We start from the raw sequence: 21,474 nt of genomic DNA on the forward strand, positions 1-21,474 counted from the left end.
ACAAAAGTTATATTTTATATTTATGAAAAGATGAAAGAGTCTAATGCAATTTACTGATTTTAAAAAATACACCATAACCTACAGCACTGTGAATAGTACTTAGGCCATAATTTGTAAAGAACATGAAAGAAAATGGTTATATGACTTAATAAAAAGAATACCTGTGCGTTAGTTTAATAATTAAAAATGCCCATTCTTTCCATAACTTCCATTTTCTTTGAACTTTTCCAGTATAGAGAATAAAGACAAATCCAACGTAGCTCTTTATTTTCTTTTTGAGCTTAAGCTCTTCCTTAAATGAGATTAGCATGAATTCTATGTAAATATTGCCATATTTATTCATAGTATATTTTTTAAAAAATGAGCTACAGAGAGCTAAGCAGTAGATTAATAATATTTAATATTCTGTTGAATACTTTTATGCTTCTAAACGCATTATAATAATACATAACAGTGGGGTTCATTGTAACATATTCATCTATTCACATAACATAATTTACTTGAATTTATTCCCCAGTATCTCCCCTTTCTCTCCTCACCTCCCATCCCCTCTTTCCTGGCCCCTATCTTCTGGTCTTCCTTTTATTTATGTACATGTATGCATGTTTTTCACTGGTGCGTTATATCTGCACATTTAATTGTGGGATATTCGTACATGCATGTAGTATAATTGGTCAATTTTATTCCCCAGTTCTTCCCCTTTCACTCTCTTCCTCCCTCCCTCATTATCCCCCATCTCTCCTCTCAAGACTTCCTTTCTATTTTGTGAGGAACACCCCCTCACACACACACACACACACACACACACACACACACACACACACTTTTAAATTTCTTTTTTTCTCTCTAGTTTCCAAATATGAGGGAAAATTTTGAAACTTGACTTTCAGAGTCTGGTTTATTTCACTCCACATAATGTTCTTCAGTTCAATCCATTTTATTCTCAAAGAATATGGTTTTATTCTTTATTGTTGAGTAGAACTTCACCGTGTACTCGTACCACATTTTCTTTATATATTCATCTGTTGACATCTAGGCTTCTTCCATAACTTGGCTATTATTAATTGTGCTCCTATAAACATTGGAATGCATGTATCACTATAGTATGCTGATTTCAGTTATTTTGGATAAATATCAAGGGATGGAATAGCTGGGTAATATGCTTTTTCTATTCCTAGGCCTTTGAGGAATCTCTATATTGATTTCCACAGTGTTTATACTAATTTGCATTCCTACCCATGATGTATAAACATTCTTCCCACATTTTCACTAGCATTTATTATTATTTATATTCTTAATGATGGCCATTCTAACTAGGGTGAGATTAAATCTTAGTGTAGTCTTGATTTGCAACTCCCTGATTGCTAATAATGTTGAGCATTTTTTTTTTCATTTATTGGCCATTTGTATTTCTTCTTTTGAGAAATTCCTGTTTAGTCCATTTACCCATGTACTGATTGAGATATTAAGTCAACTCAAAGTGGATGAAAGATCTAGGAATTAGACTAGAAATTGTACAAATGTTAGAAGAAAACATATAGTCAAAACTCCAACAAATAGGCACAGGCATAGACTTCCTTAATAATACCCATAAAGTATAAGAAGTAAAACCAAGATCATTAAGTGGGATTGCATCAAATTAAAAAAGCTTCTGCACAGCAAAGGAAACAATTAAGAGCATAACAGGTAGCCTATAGAATAGGAGGAAGGTTTTGACAATACTCTCTGACAGAGGATTAATATCTAGGATATATAAAGTACACAAAATGCTTAACACCAGAAAGTGAAATAAGTCAATCTATAATTCTGTAGAATTTTGTTAATAGAGGTATAATTATAGGATGAAATCAGTTTGAACTTTGAGGTTCAACCCTATAATATCTAATTCAATACTTAAAGAAGAATCATATTTTCCACTGATCAACTTGCACGCCATCTGTTTGGTGAAAGGATATTTGAAGTCATGCCAATTGACAGTAGCGGTTATTATTGAAGCTGATATTTGGCCCTTGACATTCTCCTTTTCTTAGACATTGATTCATAGTAAATGTTCCTGAGCTACATGGATAGGCTTAAACAGCTTGACCATTGAGAGTTCCCTTCTGCCCATGGTCCCTGGACCAACTCCTCATAATAGTCATCATGGTATAGACTCAAGTGAAGATGATTACCTCTCCCAATACTGTCTATAAGTTCTGGAATAGAAAATGTATTACCATGGGGTGAGGTTCCAGGTTCCAGGAATAAAGCACTGATATCAGGATTGATGAAAATTTTAGGTTGAAGGAAAATGTCAACTTTCTGTTAAAGGAGGGAAGAAGGGGAAGGAGAGAGCCCCTTTTTAGAGTAACAGATGTCTTAAGACTGAAATACATTGTGGATTTGGCAAGAATTTATAAAAGCTTTGGAGATATCCTCTCCTACCAAAGTTGACACTATCTTTCCCTGAGTAGCAATGGGTCAACTTCAGTTTAACTTCAGTAATAATAGCATTTTAGGCCAACAATTTTGTAAGGAAGTTGATTTAATTCAGAGTATAGATACTAACTTTCAAACATAAATGCCCTTAGGTTTTATCTAGTTATAAAATTATTTTAAGTAGTGCAAACAAATAAAAAATGCAAGTTATTCAACACTAATGCTAATGTTATTTTAATTTTAATTTCTTCTTGAAAATAGTGTATGTCTAGTGGTGTTTTTGTGGGTTCAGAATTCTTTGTATGGTTATTGTTACTTGGCCTCTGGCTTCCTGATAAACTGCTATGTAGGATAGAGAAATATTTAACCAGAGATGAATTTAGTCTTTTCCCATTGAGGTATTTATTTGTTTTTTTCATTTAAATCCAAACTCTAAACATTCACATGGCTAACAATGGACAATTTCTCTAACAAAAGTGATAAGATATTTTCGGAAATAGGTAGGTACAGACAATGACCTCTTGTTGAGACAAGACTCAGAGGAGTGCTTCAGCAATTCATCACTTATAGTCATGAAATAGAGGTGTCTTCAATTTTTCTTTTGACAGTGACATACTCTTTTTGCTATGCTATATATCTGTGCAGATTTTGCCTGACATGACGGCTCAACACTCAATCACTATGTTAAACATTGGATAAGCACAGTGTCTTGTATTACTAATCAATGATGCTTGGGAGTATATGTGTATTAAATTCATTTTATATTTTATTTATTTATTTTTATGTGGTGATAAGAATTGAACCCAGTGCCTCACATAAGCTAGGCAAGCGCTCTGCCACTGAGTTACAACCCCAGCCCTAAATTCATTTTTAAATTGAGGGGCATCAGTATAGAGATACATTTTGATGCCTAGAGATTGAAATAATGGTTAAAAATAACAGGTTAAAAATAACTTTGAAATAAATTAAATTTTTAGTTCAGATCTTAGCTCACGATTTATTTGCTCTGTGATCTTGGACAATCTACTTGTGCCAATTTTCACCTGTACACAAGGAAAACAATTATATCTACATCAAAGAGAATTAAGTGAGTTATGCTTAGTTTGTGCTTTTCTTATGTATCAATTCAATTTCTTTGCTAGCTTTTCATTTAATGTCATTATGTTTTACTTATTGATTTGTAATTGTGTTTTGTATATTGCTGATATTATTTATAATATTTTAAATGTGGAATGTTTGCAAAATTGCTCAGTCTACCCCAGATTATTTCATCCAGTGTTATTTATGTTAAGAAAGTACTACCTTATCTAGTGAGCAGGTCCTCCCAAATATTTCTTGAATTTTATGCTTCAGTCTACATTTATTTCTTCAATTTATTTGTAATATCTTTAGCATTTGATATCAGATGACACCTTAAATGAATGCTCTTCCAGTCGATTTGTCCAATGATATTAATTGAATAATAATACCACTTTTAAAAAAGTTTTTAATATCATATATTCAGTTCTTATTTTGCTAGGTTGGCTTGGAAGTTATTTTTCCCATTGCAATAATCGCTCTGTTAATTTTTTTGTCAGTTCTTCACTACTTGAATTTTTCTGTTTATATCCGTCTTTACCATCTGGTGGGGCCAGGCCTTCTTCATTAGACATTATCAGAATTTGGAGCTTTTCTTTTTACTCCCATTTTCTCAGATATGTTTAGAATGTGTGTGATAGTTTGAATATATTTTTTCATGTTTTGAAAAAATAGTACATGGCACAATGTCAAAATATAAAGTGGAAAATAAATACTCCTTTTAATTCTTATCTCCATTTCTTGTGCCCCAGAGTCAAACTACTTAGTGGTTAAAAATACTGGTTTAGGAGTCAGCCCCACTGTGTTAAATCACAGCTTGTAAATGCTGTATGGCCTTAGGTAAATTACTTAAACTCTCTATGCCTCAGTTTCCTCATCCTGAAGATAATAATTTTACCTAATCCAAATAATTGTTTTAATGATAAATTAAACCATCTAGAATTATGCCTAGCCTATTATAAGTGTCTTTAAAAGTTAGTTGATATATCTAGCAAGTGTCTCGTGAATCCTTTTAGAGATAGTCTATTTAGACAAAAGCACATGCGATCTTTGTGAACAACTGAAAGCTAAGTATGTAATTCTTTTGTATCTCTGGTTTTCAAAAAAGATAATAACACCATGAAGATGATTATCAGTACATAGACCTACCTTAGTCTTTTTAAGTACCCTATGATATATCATGTGTATATATATTATATAATTTAAATTGTCTATTGTTCATAAGTATTTAGATTATTTCCATTCTTTTGCTATTAAAATCAATGTTGAAATAAATACTTTTTATTATGTATCTGTATTAGTATAGTAGTAGTTGATCAGATCATAGAAGTGGAATTGCTAGATGGAAGCATTTTTTACTTTGTCTACCAGATTTTGTATCAACTTGAATAACCATGAATGGCATGCGACAGATTCTGTAGCAACACATTATTATTGGTAAAAAGAGTATTAAATGTCATTTTCGCAAGTTTGACAGGTGAAATATGATTTTTTGTGGCTTTTTGAATTTGCTTAACTAAGAGTAAGTAAGTAAGTGTGTGTGTGTGTGTGTGTGTGTGTGTGTGTGTGTGTGTGTGTTTATATGCTTTAATTTACTGCTGGGTGTTGTGGTGCATGCCTATAATTCCAGTGACTGAGGAAGCTGAGGCAGGAAAATTGGAAGTTCAAGGCCAGCCTCAGCAACCTAATGAAAGGCCCCAAGTAACTTAACTAGACCTTGTCTCAAAATACAAAAATATTAAATGTGCTTTGGATGTAGCTCAGTGGTAGACACCCCTGGGTACCAAATTAATCCCCAGTACTAATTAATTAATTAAATAATTTGAAAATTTGTATTTCTTTTTGTTTGAATAGCCATTTTTGGTCATTTTTTTTTATTGGGGTTTGGTATTTTTTATGTTGATCTGTAAGAGCTTTTTGGATATTAACAGTATTTGGTCTTTTATGTATATATGGCAAATATATTTTTCCAGCTTCTTCATTTGTGTCTTACATAGTTGATATATTTTGTCTAAGTGACATAGAAGCTTAAAGTTGCTATGTAGTCAAATATCTTTTGGACTTTGCTACTAGCCTCTAACTTTTCTTTTGAATCATGGGTTTGGAAGTAAGACCCATCTACTCTTCTCTGGATCTTCTTTCTGATGTTGAGGAATGAGTTTAAGGGAATCAAGAGTTGGAAATGATATGTGCAAGTTCTGATAGCGACCTAACCCAGTTTAATAGGTCTCAAGGCAAGTCACCTGCAGATTAAAGTTATGGAGTCATGGTCATGTGTGCCATGGGAGTGAACTTGCATCTTCCTCTTTAGAGGAGAACTGCTTGCTAGTGAACTGCCCAAACCACAGGTCATGAGACATACCCTCTTGTTCTGTCTCAGTTGCTAATTTTTTTTTCTGAATTTGCCATTTTATATCAGATTCTTTAGTAAAAAATGAAAATCTATTTTTAAGCATTTGTGTGTATATAAAAATATTTACATATATAATTTATATTACCATTATACATAGGGGAAGAAAAAGATGATGTCTCTCTCTTTACTCATTAGAGAAAGAATCTTTTTAGTGCATGGTACCAACAGTGTTCTTGAAACTGTGATGTTTATTGCTCACCTTACTGAAGAGAATATTGGAAAATAAAATAAATAGACTACTTGGATGGTTTTTCTGCAATATTGAGCAAGTATATCAAGGAAGACATATTTCTATTTTTTTATATAAGAATATAAGAATACAAGCCTCATTTCTCTTTTCTGTCCCAGCAGACCTAATAGAAAGGAATGCTAAGCCTTTTTTTTTTTTAATCCATGGAAATGCTGTTCTTGGAACTGTTTTATTGAGCTTTTATTCTAGTTTAAATTTCTGCATGTTTGTGTCCCAAACTTGCTTGCTTTTACTGTGATCTTTAAAAAAAAATCCAACATAATAAAAGTTAGATTTATTTAAAACTAATCTTAGAAAATTAGAAAATCAGAAAAAGCTCTAAGAAGATAATATGTGATTAACTCATTTTTCCTGGTTATACTATAAAAATTACATTGCATTTCTTCATATGCTCTTTTATAAACTAATTGACAAATCTATTTAAGTGTTTACATTGTTTCTGGGACTTCAGTTTTATAATCAGTATTAGGGATAACACTAATTGTATATACTCTTTTCTTTCCACTTGATGGCTTGTTACATTGGACAAATTACTAAAGGTGGAATATTGAATTGAAGAATAGGTATACTGAAGACTTTGATATCTATTTATACAGTGCCTTCCATAATTTATAGAAATTGATAGCAACAATGGATGAGAGTCCCCTTTCTTATATCCCTTATTAATACTTGGTATTACATTTTAAAATCTCTACAAATTTTTAGATGAAATAAATTGCCGCAGTCCAGCTGCAGCAAAATAACCGGGGGGTGACGAACAACTTGTGTAGATTGATACAGCAGGAGTAGGAGCCGTTTATTGCAGGACAGGAGCAGTATTTATACATTCCACACAGCTTATCTAATTAGCATAAACTAGATACATCAGTCAACCAATAAGGAATCTCCACACTTAATGGCTCGCTGGTGTTACTTCACAAACCACTCCCTCTGGCATTTTGCCAGGCACCATCCTGACTTGTTTACAGACTCTAACACTAAATAATCCCATTCATGGTATAATTTACATTTATTGGCTACTAATAAGGCATTTTTTTTTTGCTTTTGTATTTTTTCTTTTAGGAAATTATATGCATTTAAATAATTTTTGGTTTTGTGGTATTAGACTATTAGTTATTTATAAGTGCTCATTATATATTGAGTATTAATTCTTTAACTGCCATGTGGTACACTGAATACTAATCAGCAATCCAGAAGTGCTCTTAGATTTTCAACTACTAAATATGATATATATATATATATATATATATACATATATATGCATTTATATATATATATATCACACTTATAGTTGATTCTTATATATGTATACACACAATTTTGCTTTCTTATACATTGCTTCATTTTTGTTTTTAGATAATAACTACAAGAACACATTAAAGAGGACATTAACTTCTTGTGCTATTTTTTGAAATACATATTTTTAAAATAGAATCATTATAAGTTTCTTTGTTAAATTTTGTATGTAAGTTTTAGAAGTTTTATTCTCCTAAACTTGTCAATGGTTAAGGACATTTTGCTTCCACAATGTTGCTTCAGACGCTTTTTTTTTAATAACTCACTTAAATAATACAGCTGTTTTTTGAAGTATGCTTCCTTAGTTATTTTCAAAATGAAAATTCTTCTGCCTTATGCACAGTTACTTTGATTTATATACAAATTTGAAACTCAAAGATGCTTTAAATTAGACTTCTTGTCATTGTACACGTGCAATGCTCTTAAAAAATCATCCTATTGAAATTTATTTAACTCATTGATATATTACATAAAAATGCCTGTTGATCAACTTTAAGTCATTTTCCTGAGTTAGTTGTGATGCTTGCCTCATGATTTCCAGAGTTAGTTTGTCAAATGCAATAGCGAGTATTATGGATACTAATACTTGATGTATTGCACAGTGACACTATATCAGGTACAAGTTCTTTCTGTACATGGTCATTTAATCCTTACAAGACTTCATAAGTTAAGTAATATTATTACCCCCTTTTTAAAGGCAAATAATTTAAGCCCAAATAAGGCAAATTGCCCAAGTTCGTTCAGTTAAAAGGGTCAAGATTAGACCTGCAGAGCCCCATATGAATCAAAAAAATTGTTTTTATGTTAAATTTCCCTACTCATTAATGTTGGCAGCTAAATGAAATTTTAAATATTGTGTGAGCCAACAAAATGCAAGTCAAAGACAAAGTAGCTGCACACTGAATGCAGCCCATGGCTACCATGTGGCTTTGGGCTTACAGATCCCTTATTCATTTACATCCTTCCAGTCCTCCTGGCTTTGCTCACCACTGCTGTCTCTGTTCTGGATCTTTTTTTTTCTGTGAGGCATTTGCCATATTCTGATCTCTACATTATTGATTTGGTTTTGTTCACTAGTTTCTTCTTACATTTTTGCAATTAAACAGCACAAATAAACACATGTGAAGTAGCAGGAGAGAGAGAAGGAGAGATAATCTGTGTGAAATTGAAGTACACAGCAATGGACAGGCTTCTGGGAGATGAGTTTGGGAAATGAAAATATTGTTTTGATAAGAATCAGGCAATTTAATAAAGAAGCTATTCCCGACTTCTTATCCTCTTTATAAATTCTCTTGGCCTAAATACCACAATGCTCTATTTCATTAGTGGGGTGCATTTTGTCAATTGCAGGCTTTTGTTATCTCTCATTGTCATCCTGTTGTCTATAACCTCTTTTTATAGCTTGAAAACTCCTCATTTGAACTTCTTTCTCTATGCTCTTTCTTGTGTGACATCAGTCACATTGATGCTCTTTTCTTTCTTCTTGGCATATACATTGCTAGTGGTACTGGTCTTTATTTCAACTGCATTTTAATTGGGATATTTCATTTGAATCCTTAAGCTTGTCAGTTTTACGCTGTCTTGCTCACAACATCTAGCAGAGACATCACATCGGTCCCATCAGCTCTGTCCTCACAGAGTTGACATGGTTGAAGTGCTCTACAGCAAGGGAAGCTTTTATTCCAGAAATAGAGAAACTTCATGAACTGAAGGGCTGGTGTGTGACCTGCAAAACCAAAAATGGGATTGACTAAACTGGGACAACTCTGCCTCCTCCTGCTGCACTAAAATAGAATATATTCAGCCGACCCCATTTGTCTGGTGTTTGAGTGCTTCTGTGATAACAGCTACATAATGACAGGGAATAAAACCTAAACCACTACTAGGAATATATATATATATATATATATATATATATATATATATATATATATAGAGAGAGAGAGAGAGAGAGAGAGAGAGAGAGAGAGAGAGATTATACATACATATATATATACACACACATTAAATTTCATATATACACATATATAAAATACCTTTAAAGAGACAATTGATGCTATGTTATATTTTTCTAAACCAGATCAGGATCTGGTTTTTATATTAAAAAAGACTGCCTGGGATTGGGGTTATGGCTCAGTGGTGCTTGCCTAGGATACGTGAGGTGAGGCCTGGGTTCAATCCTCAACACCATATTAGAAACAAATAAACAACAACAAAATAAATAATGTAAAGGTCAAATTCTTAAAAGAGATTGTCTGCCTCATTTTTCATAAAAGATCCCTTTGACTCTTATACACTACAAAGCAACCAAATGTGTAACAAAAAATTATGTTTTCTGCATTTTTACACTTTCCATTTATATTTGTCTTATATTTATTTCAAAAATACTTTAAGAGAAAAGGAAAAGGGTTGATGGCAAAGCAGAAAGGAAGCTGTTGAGGTGTCTATTCTTAGATTGCATTACCACCTGATATAAACCACTTGAAATTCCAACTTTTTCTGTTTTAGCAATAAGCAGTATTTTTGGTGATGTAAAGTATATATTCTGTATTCCTTAAATTAGTACACAATGCCTCCAACAGTCTTGCCCCAACCTACCCTTCTCATCTCATCTTTCAATATTTTTCCTGTTTATATGTCCTTCACTTCTGCTACAGCAAACCCTCTCACTTTTCACCAATAAGCCTTGCCTAATCTCCATCTATTTGCTCCGCCTGGATCTCCCTGAGCACCATTATTAATTTCTAATTTGAATCTGTTCCAAATTTGAGGTGACTTAACTCTATGACCCAGCTCATGAATTATTCAATTCATTTATTTTAAGCACTACAAAAATTTTTAGGACTTTGAGATCAGACACTTGTTAAAGGGTTTTAATATCCATTTAGTTTCATCAGATAAATACCCAAATGTTACTTAGATATTACCCTCATGTTCTTGGTCTTCTGCCCTAGAGCTGAACAATCTAAGGTCAAGATCTGGTGTTACTTGTGTTTGGGATGGTGAATGTGTGGCATGGAATACAGTGTATACAGTGAAACAGGGAATTACAGATCCTCAGCTCAGCCACTGGAGATGTCATTCTGGTTGCCTCTATTTTTTAGACGCTTACAGGATAGACGTGGTGGCTATTGATGAAATTATTTGTCTCTTCCTTGAGAGTTAATCTCATTAGTTCTTATTATGAGACAGGGTTTGAGTGAGTCCTTGAACTACTGAAAGGGGACTGGCCATCTAGGGTATGGAAAATGGAAACACCATAAGGAAAATTTGCATGTCTGAATCTTCCTCCCTTAGTGTAAGCATGCAAACATCTCACAGAAAAAAAAACAGTATATTGTGATCTTTGACATGCTGTGATTTGGAATGATGGTCTTATGTTTATAATATTGTTTATTCTAATAATAAAAAGATTTTACAGCTGGATGATAGGAGATTTGTTATTTTCTTTAAAATTTCACACAACAACCTGGCAAATTCTACTCATATCTTAAGCCCAGCTTTTATTACATTCTCTAACTCTGCCAGGCAGAATTAATTATCTCTTCTGTTCCACAGCATTTTATTCAGTCATAGCATTGGTATTGTAATTTATATTTCTGTCTCTTCAAAGAAAATGTGAGTTTCTTGAAGAATATGTATCACATATCTATACAGAAAAATGTCCCTCAAAAATGTTAGCAACAATCTGTTTGGGGAGAGAAAAATGATTTGTGATCCTTTTAAAGAAATATATTTTATTTCTGTTTATTTAAATTTTCTAGTTTTAAAAATATTTTATTTTTTCAGCAAGTATGTATTGACTTCGTAATAATTACAGTTATGGTTCTAGGCATTAGATTTTATGCAGTGAACAAAACAGAGAAAACTCTCTCTCCTCATGGAGAGTGTGTGGAGACAAACCCCCCAAGAAATTAAAGAAGAAAAAAAAAGAAGAGGAAAATGGATGAGGAAGGGAGAAGAAGGAGAGGGAAGAGAAGCATGCATAGTAGTGGTAGAGAGTGATGAAGGATTGTAGATCACTTGGCAGTAAAAGCAAGGTCGAGAATGGTACCTGATGAAGAAAACTTAAGCAGAAAAGAGTATATGGAAGCTGTAAATGTTTGTTTTCAGGGGCATCTTTAAATATCCAACAAGCAGAGAGAATTTCTTCCTAGAAAAATAAAAAGTATTCCAAATCCAGGATGTATAAAATCCTATCTGCTGTGGTGGATCGTGGTGATGGATGGGGCTCAGATGGAACCCTAGCCTTTCAGTCTCCTCCTGACACCTCCACTGACTATTACAAAGACTATTATTTATAGATTTATCAGTAGACCTTGGTGGACAATGTTTAAAGGCACACATTTAAAATATGAAAAAGGAGCTGCTTCATACGTCAAATTCTTCATAGAGATAAGCTAGGATATTAAGAATCAACTTTCAAAAAGGGGGCTGCACATGTAGATCTTTGGGAGAGAGAAACAAATATGAGAAGAAAAAGTCTAAAGATACCCTACAATCTCCAAAAGTATTATCAAAACTACTGCAAATGGTGATAATATTAATAATAAAATTTTCAAATGATTTTTATAAATATTATACAAAATTTAAGCAAACGAACCTTTAGAAAATGCTGTGTGAATTGATTCAAAACAATATGATATCATTAGAACCAACAGACTTGCAAATGCAGTTTTAAGATCTGGCTACTTCCTCCCTTCCAGCCAGATTGCCATGTTGTCACTCTTATCTAGTGGTCAAAAGGAATGAAAAAAGGAGAAGTCACATCACTGTCTTCATTTTTCTCAGGGAAGTAGACATTGTCTTATAGGCTAAGATATGTGAGCTTGAAGACAGGGGAAAAAATATCTGTAGGAGCAATGAAAGGTATCATGAAGAAAATGAACTTGAATAATATGATTTATAGCCATTTTCAGCTTTCACTATTATGCACAGTTGCTTTTTTAATGACTCTTCTTCCATATAAATAGCTATAATTATTAATCATCATTGCTGCCATTCTGCAAATCTCAAACTAATATTTTAACTTTGGTCTTGAATAATTGCTATTATGTTGATTGTATTTGTACATATGTATTATTAACCTACAAGCTTGGCAGAAGAATACAGAATTGAGCCACCTATATGGCCACTAGATTCTGATTAAATGAAATTTCAAATATAGAATATGGATAGTGCCAACCCCTTTAATGCATTGGAAAGGAATCAGCAGTTGAACATGACAAAGAATCTAAGGTTCTAGGTAGATTTTCACTGTTAGCATCGATTCTGTTCTGGGAGCAGGATGATAATAAACTATATTACCTGTCCTTCCAAGGAAGGTAATTGTTAAGTCTAATGACTGCTTCAGAGAAGAATAGGATGGCAATTCTTAGGTGAAATTGATGCTTCTATTCTGATGCAGGTCTGGGACTTGGAATTTAGTGGGTGTGACAGCTTCTTTACTGTAGACTACTACTTATTAGCCTGGTAATCAGGACTTATTTAAAGAGATAGGGTAACATTGGAGTTCCTAGATTTTTACCGAGAGAAGGGGTGGTGGCCGGTGCAGAGATAGACTGACTGCAATTGCTTCTGTTTGGGGTAAAGCAATGTGATTTAGCCAACTATGGAATAAAAAAATAATAATAACATCACAGTCAAGCCTGAAATAAGAGATTAATTACATACAAGAAAGCAAAGTTCATCCCGTAAAAGATCCCACATACCTGGAATTAAACATCAGTCTTTCCCACCTCCTGGCTATAGACCTCCTCATTTCTGGTGAAGTGTGCTCCCTCTGTGGTCCAAGATGATCTGGTTATAATCTAGTGCCTTACACCTGCCTTTCACAAGAGATTTTCAGACATAGTTTGCTCTCTTTTTCTTATCATATTATTAGGCTTTCTCCTTTCTCATCATGATGTTATACTGGGTATTATGGGCTGCCCTGTGCCTCTCCTAAACTTATGGGTTGAAGTCATAACTTTCAATATCCTAGAATGTGACCTTATTTGTAAAAAGCTCTTTGGAGATAATAAAGATGAAGTTGATAGAGTATGCCCTAATATGATATGACTTTGTCTTCACATGTAGGGGACATTTGGACATAAGAACAGAGATACAGGAAGAATCCAATGTGAAGATGTAAGTAGATTACAGGATTGTTCTTGTATGAACCAAGGAATGCCAGAGATTGCCAGCAAACCACTAGGAGCCAGGAAAAAGACAGGAAAGAGATTGTCCCTCACAACTCTCAGAAGGAACCAACCCTGCCAATATATTGATCTCAGGCTTCTAGATTCCAGAACCGTAAGACAATACATTTCTGTTGTCCAATCATTCAGTTCTTGGTACTCTTTGATGGCAGCCCTAGCACTGGGGAAATCAATTTTTCTATAAAGGATTAACAACATATAACAAATACATTCCTAATTATATTTTGTTTGTTTGGGGTTTTTTGCATTTTTTTCACAACACATGATATATCTTTTATTTATCAGATCTGTAATAATTGCAATGAACTGAAAATAAGTTACGTTAAACTTCATTGTAAAACAAGGTAATAGAAAATCAAAGAGTTCCAAAGACTTGGTAAAGTTCACAGTTAAATGTGCAACTTTATGCAGACACATGGTTTCCAGTGTGGTTTTCTGAGCATTTTTTAACTTAAAAAATTTGTTCTAATTGTGAATGCACTTTGACACATCATACATAAATGGAGTATAATTTCTCATTTTTCTGGATGTACATGATGTAGAATCATGTAATGATATATGCACATAGGGTAATAATGTCTGATTCATTCTACTATCCTTCCTACCCCATGCCCCTCCCCTCCTCACTCCCCTTTACCCAACCCAAAGTAACTCTACTTTTCCCTAGCCCTCCCCTCTTATTGTAAATTAGCATTCACATATCAGAGAAAATATTTGACCTTTGGTTTTTTGGGATTGACTTATTTCACTTAGCATGATATTCTCCGGCTTCATCTATTACTGACAAATATGATAATTTCATTCTTCTTTAAGGTTGAGTGCCGCAGTCTGGCTCGGTACAAATCAAGAGCCACTGAAGCAGGAACAAACTTTATTTCTGAACTCCACCAGCACACTCCACACATGCTCCCCGGGAACTCTCCTGAACGCCACTCGGCTCCTCCAGGAACCAACAACTGGAAATCCCTCCTCCGGAAATCCCTCCTCCTATCCTTCCCCAACCAATGGGAACTCTCCAGGAATCCCCACGAGAACTCCAAAGTAGCAGGCCGAAGCGGACAGTAAAGGTCTAATATACAACCGAATCAATCCAGCATCATCTTAATGGCTTGCCTCTCAACCAATACTATTGGCAAAATGCCAGGGGCCATTCCGACTCTGCTGTGGCTCTCAGCAGTTGAGTAATATTCCATTGTGTATATATAACACATTGTCTTTATCCGTTCTTCTGTTGAAGGACACCTATGTTGGTTCCACAGTTTAACTGTTGTGAATTGAGCTGCTATAAATGTTGATGTGGCTGTGTCACTGTAGTATGCTGATTTTAAGTCTTTGGGTATAAACCAAGGAGTGGGATAGTTGGGTCAAATTGTGGTTCCATTCCAAGTTTTCTGAGGAATCCCCATATTGTTTTCCAGAGTGGTTGCACCAATTTGCAGTTCCACCAGCAATGTATGAGTGTATCTTTTTTCCTCACATCCTTGCAACATTCATTGTTGCTTGTATTCTTGATAATTGCCATTCTGACTGAAGTGAGATGGACTCTTAGAGTAGTTTTGATTTACATTTCTCTAATTGCTAGAGCTGCATTTTTTATTTGTTCTTTTTAGATAGACATGATAGTAGAATGTATTTTGACATATTATATATACATGGAGTATAACTTATTCTAATTAGGATCCTATTCTTGTGATTGAACATGATGTGGAGTTACACTGGTGGTGTATTCACATATGAACATAGGAAAATTATGTCCAACTTTTTCTACTGTCTTCCCTATTCCTGTCCACTCCCAGCATTCCTGATTATTGTCCCTGATCTTTCACAGTTCTTGTCAGTTGATAACACTGTGTACATTTGAAGGTGAGGGTAAAAGGTGGAGTAGAAGTTTATTTGAAAATTTATGTAAAGAGCCACTAACCCCCCCCCCCCCCCGCCCCAGGTCACCTACACCACCTTACACCAGCAAGCAACTTTCCTAACTAAAGACAGAGCTATGTTTTCTAGGAACTTGACCCAAAGAAGCTCTGGACTGGGGCAAAACCACACTGAGGGCTAGGATGAGGCACTGAACTGAGTGGTTTGAAGAGTAAGTGAGAGTGTATGTGTTGAATGGTGAGACATCTCCATCTCCACCCAAATTCTTACCTTCCTCATCTCCAAGAATACCTGAAAGTGTGTATCCATTTCCTTCCAGGAAGAGATTGTAGGTCTCTCTTTGGAATCTATTCATCCCAAGAGAAAAAATATCCATATTTTCTTACAGTTGGAGTTTTCCCAATGTAATAGTTAGGTTTCCTTCTGATTCTTCTATATGAATTTCATGGCTGATCATTCTAAGATATTCTAAATAACTCTTCAGTACTTTACTCTTTGGGTCTAATGAGCATTGTGTCTGATGTTCCCTTCTAACTTAACTTTAACGTTGGTGTTTTTTTTTTTTTTTAAGAGAGAGAGAGAGAATATTTTTTAATATTTATTTTTTAGTTTTCAGTGGACACAACATCTTCATTTTTTAATTTTTATGTGGTGCTGAGGATCCAACCCAGTGCCCCGCGCATGCCAGGCGAGCGCGCTACAGCCTGAGCCACATCCCCAGCCCTGGTGTGGTTTCTTTTTTTTTTTTTTTTTAATTATAGGCCTTATATTAGTATTTGACTTTTAAAAGAAACAAAGAAGGGAGTGAGGAAGGAGGGAAGGACAGAGGAAGGAAGGAAAAAAGCAAGGAAAGAAGGGGTAAGCCAGGGAGGTGGGGAGGCAGAGATGCCAGAGGCAAGAGGAGAAAGAAGCAGGGCAGCTTCAGGCAAATAATCGCAATATACTCTTTGGACCTGTGAGAGTCATCAACTATTTGTGTGTGCATTGTGAATACTTGGGATGGTAAGGAAGAGGTGGCTTATCTTCTCCTTTTCCTACTTCCTAAATCCTTGTGATTATGGTGAGAGAGTTCAACACCTAATCCCACTCTCATTGAAACAGAGGAAGCACACATGCCTAAGCTAAACAGAGTATCCCAAGATTCTGGACAGTGAATGTCTCAGTAATGAACACCCTATTGATATGAATAGATGTGGATTCTGGGGAAAGAATATATCTCATTCTTCTCTCTGGGTTTCTTAGCTCCAAAATTGGAACTTCTGGGGGCCATCTATGCTACCATATGACGGAATCTTCCTATAATAAAGCAAACACAGAGGTAAAAATAGACAAAATATGTTAACAACATTGTGTCTGGATTCAGCCATGCCTGAAATGGATCAAGGATTTCTTGGTGATATTTGTCAACAAATCTCTCCTGTGCTTTGGCTCATTTGAGGGGCTCCTGTCATCTGCCACAAAGAATCCTGAGTAGCTCAGAATCTTATCTTCATTTTACCACCCCTTTCCTCTTTGTCCCTGACTTGTTTGCAATACAACTTTAAGCACTCCTAGTTCTCTTTAATGAAAACCAAATGTTCAAAAAAATGTGTTAAATTGATTTTGAAAGTAAATTAATATGTTATCTGAAGTATTTGAATGTTGCTATGGCATGAAATAGAAGGTGAATATTAAAGTGTTCATTTGTGGTTATTTTTATTTCCCTGAGCATATTTTAATTGACAATGCAGATGAACACTCATCAAGTTTTTTCTTGTAAATTGCAAAATTTTAAAATTATTTATAAAACAGGCAGGGGTATGTTTAATTCTTGCAAAAAAAGTAAAAATAGGTTAGCAAAATTTCATGTCACCTTTAAACCATTGACTTCATGGTTACATTTAAAGGCAATTTAATTAGCTGATTATTTCTAGTTTTAGAAAAACAATCAGATGTCTAAAAATTTTTAAACAGTAATCAAATAAGTGATTTTTTCTTTTTAAATTCATATATTTATCATATATGCTAAATTTTTAAGAATTTCCCTTCTCTAACATTCCCTTCTTCCATCATTGCTAGAAATTTTAAGGCACTAGAATTTTTTTTCCAATTGTTTTACATTGTTTTTCTCCCTCTCCTCTTTTCCCAGGAAGAGGATCTTGATTTTGAGGGGAAATGATGGTGATGGAGAATGTGTGTAGTATGTGTTCTTGGGATTACTGAAATGTTTGCACTATGATTATCTTTTCTGGCAAAAAGCAAAGGAAGGAACACTTAAAGGAACATTATCATAGGAGCTACTCTGTGGACTCTGGGATCATACTAATCAAAAGGAAGTCACTGATGAGTTTTTTTAAATTTTTTATTTGGAAAGTTCTCAGAAATCAGCTCTAATATAATTCCCACTCAGGAAAACTGAAGATCAGCCAAGTTGAAAAACTTAGACAAATGCATTTTTCCTTATTTTACCTATCCTAATTGTAAAATATCTTATGAGTAAGGTGAAATTTTTGGCAATTTGCCATAGTTTTACACATTGACAGAACTTTTAGTTGGATTTCATGAACTCTTTTTTATAAGTCTATAATGGGTGATATAGTTTGGATCCGAAATGTCCAAAACCCTATATCTTAAAAGCTTGATCACCCACATGTGGTGAGGTTGTGAATCCTTTTAAGAGGTGGAGCTTCATTGGAGAAAGTTAGGTCATTGGGGGTGTGCCCTTGAAGAGGATATTGGGACTTCTTCTTCTCTCTCTCTCTTTTTGCCTCCCAGCCACCATGAGGTGAACAGGCCTCCTCCCTCCATGATGTACTATGCCACCACAGGCCCACAGCAATAAGGTCAAGAGACCATGACTGAAACCTCTAAAACAGAGAGCCAAAATAAATCTTTCCTCCATATACATTTCTTAGATATTTTGTCGTACATTGGAAAGCTAACATAATGACTTAGCCTGAAACAACATTTTCTTTGTGAATAGAGGCTTATCAATTTACAAGTACAATATTTTCACAAAGTACTTTTAAGATAACAATACTCTTTTCTGAGAGAAGTGAAGGACAAACTCAGAAGCTTCTTGTTGCCATTATAGATATTATTTTAAATATGATATTATAGAAAAAATTGTCAGAACCACACAGAGTATAATGGAATTTATATCCATGATCTAGGAGTGACCCCATCATTCTTGAACAATACTGCAGTTTATAATGAGGACACTTGTATGTGTAATGAATGTAACTACTCAGCATATAATATTTGTGACATTTAGTTTATGAAGTTCTCCGTCTTAAAATTTTTTTCAGAATTTAAAATTTAGTGATAGCTGCTTCTAACTTTTGGGACTCAACATTGTATCAGAAATGACCTTCAGAATTATGAAGGAAAGAAGAATGTTTTTTTCAAATTATCTATAATCATAGAAATGTTACTTACCTTTGTCATTGTATTGGTTTCACATCTTTCTCTTTCTCTACATCAGAGAATTCTAATAATAAACATTAACTTCCTAAAATAGTCAATATAATACAAAGATGTTGTTATTAGGAAAAAGTTTTTCAGAATTGCTGAAAGTATAATCAAAGGATCCTAATTCTTAAGGGACCCCTAAGTGCAAACTGCTTAGGCAATTTTCTTTGATATCAAAGCAACTTCAGATAGATTATCATGCTTCCTATTCTAAGTCTCTCTGAGAATGGAGATTGAATTAATTTCTGCAGAAGCTTCTTTAAAAATGTTATAATATTTACCAACAAACCTCTCTTGTCTATAGTGCAAATCTCTTTTCAATTACAATTTAAACCCATCTTCCCACCTTGGATAGTTCACATAGTATGGAAGAAACCAAAAAGCACCTTTTTTAAAAAAAATTCTATTTGTTAAAAGTAGTTATCACTCCATTACCTTCATTTCTAAAGATTAAATAATTCTGATTTCTTCATTCTTTTTTAATCGGCTTTTTAAAAATCATCAAATGCATCATTTGGGTCTGCTTTTTACAGGGGGTCTCTTTAAAATATTTCAGGTTGCTCTTAGAATATGGAGATCAACTTTAGCCCTATATAAGGATAGAGGAATCCGTTGCTTATTCTCATTTGGCCAATTTCTCTAAGTAAGAGTTTTAAAAGAACCCAGTGTTAACTCATAATAAACTGGTTGTTTGTCTTCATTTCTTATTTTTTACAAAGTGCTCCTGATGTTCAGCCAGTGATTTCTGCAGCTAGGGTTGTGTTAAATTTAGGACTTGAATGATACCTGTTAAAATAGTTCTGATTTTCAATTTTGTCATGAATGATATATTGTCCCCTAGTTGGTAACAGTCAAGTTTTGTTTTATTGTGTTTTGGTGAAAATGACCTCATTACCTCATTAAGAACATGAATTGCTTTAAAAAAAGAAATTGTTTAACTATTTCAGAAAAAAAGATAGCTATTTGCCCATTTAACAGTATTATGTAGAGATATCTTCTCGATAAGTTAGCCAGTGTTATTTTAAGAAAAAGTTCTAATCTAATACTCTTAACAAATTATAAAGAAATGGTATATTTGTGCTATATAATTTTATATTAGTTCATTAATTAATTATATTTATGTATATGTGTGTGTGTGTTGTGCATCCTCAATAAGATAGGTATTGTATAGAAGGGAAGTATATTCCTCTGGGCTCCTATCACTTTGTAATATTGCAAAGAGAATATGCATATATATCTATACAGATTTGGTCATGTGTATTTAAAATATATAAATGCTATGATTTTGCTTTTCTATTTCGACTTTAATTTTCCTGTTTTTCTTATTAAGCAAACCTATGTAGACATATGGAACATTATCAGACACATGAATTAAATTTGAGATGTCTCATTCCTTCCCAAACTCATACTTTTTCTGAAATGAGCTTGAATTTAAGAAAGATTTTTAATGAAGGAGAAATGATGGCTTAACAGATGGCAGATGGGAGCTTGGTCTGGGTTTTTGAAATAGCATAAACTGTCCTGTAAAGCATCTATAGATGGAGAGAGACAGAAGGGGAAATAAACGGTATTTCTTGATTAGTGTGTTGGAAGCAGGTGGGATAATGATTGAGGTGATATTGGTAGGCGGGCTGGGGAAAGTGACATGGACACACAGACAGATTAGTGATGCAGGATGGAACATCACTAAACCTTTGATGAAGAAGATATTTTTGCAGCAGAAAAGGAAGAATAACCAATTACTTTCTAAGTGAGAAGAAACAGGAAGCAGAATGTAAAAAGAAGAGGAGACTTAACATATGATGAACACTCAACCCAATAAAAAGCATGCCATCAATTCTCTTTAACTTCCCATTAATTTCCCTACCCAAGAGTAGTCTTTCGAATTAAATGCAGTGAGAAACGATTATGACAGAAGAGTCTCTGCTTCTAACAACACATAACCAGCAGCATTCCAACACATGCCTTCTACAACTATATGGTACTATGTTTTTAACAGTGAACAAAATAGCAATGGTCCCAGCCCTTCTAATTTACTTGATGAAAAAATTTTTAAAAACAATATTCAAACAAGGAAATTCATTACAAGTTGAGCTAGAGACTATGGTGGGGAAATAACAATATGTAGTACAAGAGACTGTATGAAATACAGGGGTGGTGATGAAACTACATCACACAAATAACAGAAGCTTCTCTGAGGAGCTAACACTTGAGATTAAACATAAAATTAGAGAAGTTGGTGGTCAGAAAACGAGTGTTTCCATTCAAAAAAAGAGGGTTTGTGATTATTTGAAGGCAAAAAATACATCAACTCATTTTGAAGGTAAAGAAGATTAGCATGACTGGAACATGGGGTTCAAGGAAAAAAGTAGTGAGACAGGGCCAAATCATCAGAGCCTTGTAGATAATGTTTTAATTTTTGATTTTATTCCATGTAAAATGAAAAATCATTGGCAGGTTCATAACAAGAGGCTGGCATAATAAGTTTACAT

The sequence above is a fragment of the Marmota flaviventris genome, chromosome 6 (genome assembly GCF_047511675.1).
Source record: "Marmota flaviventris isolate mMarFla1 chromosome 6, mMarFla1.hap1, whole genome shotgun sequence".
Lineage (NCBI taxonomy): Eukaryota > Metazoa > Chordata > Mammalia > Rodentia > Sciuridae > Marmota > Marmota flaviventris.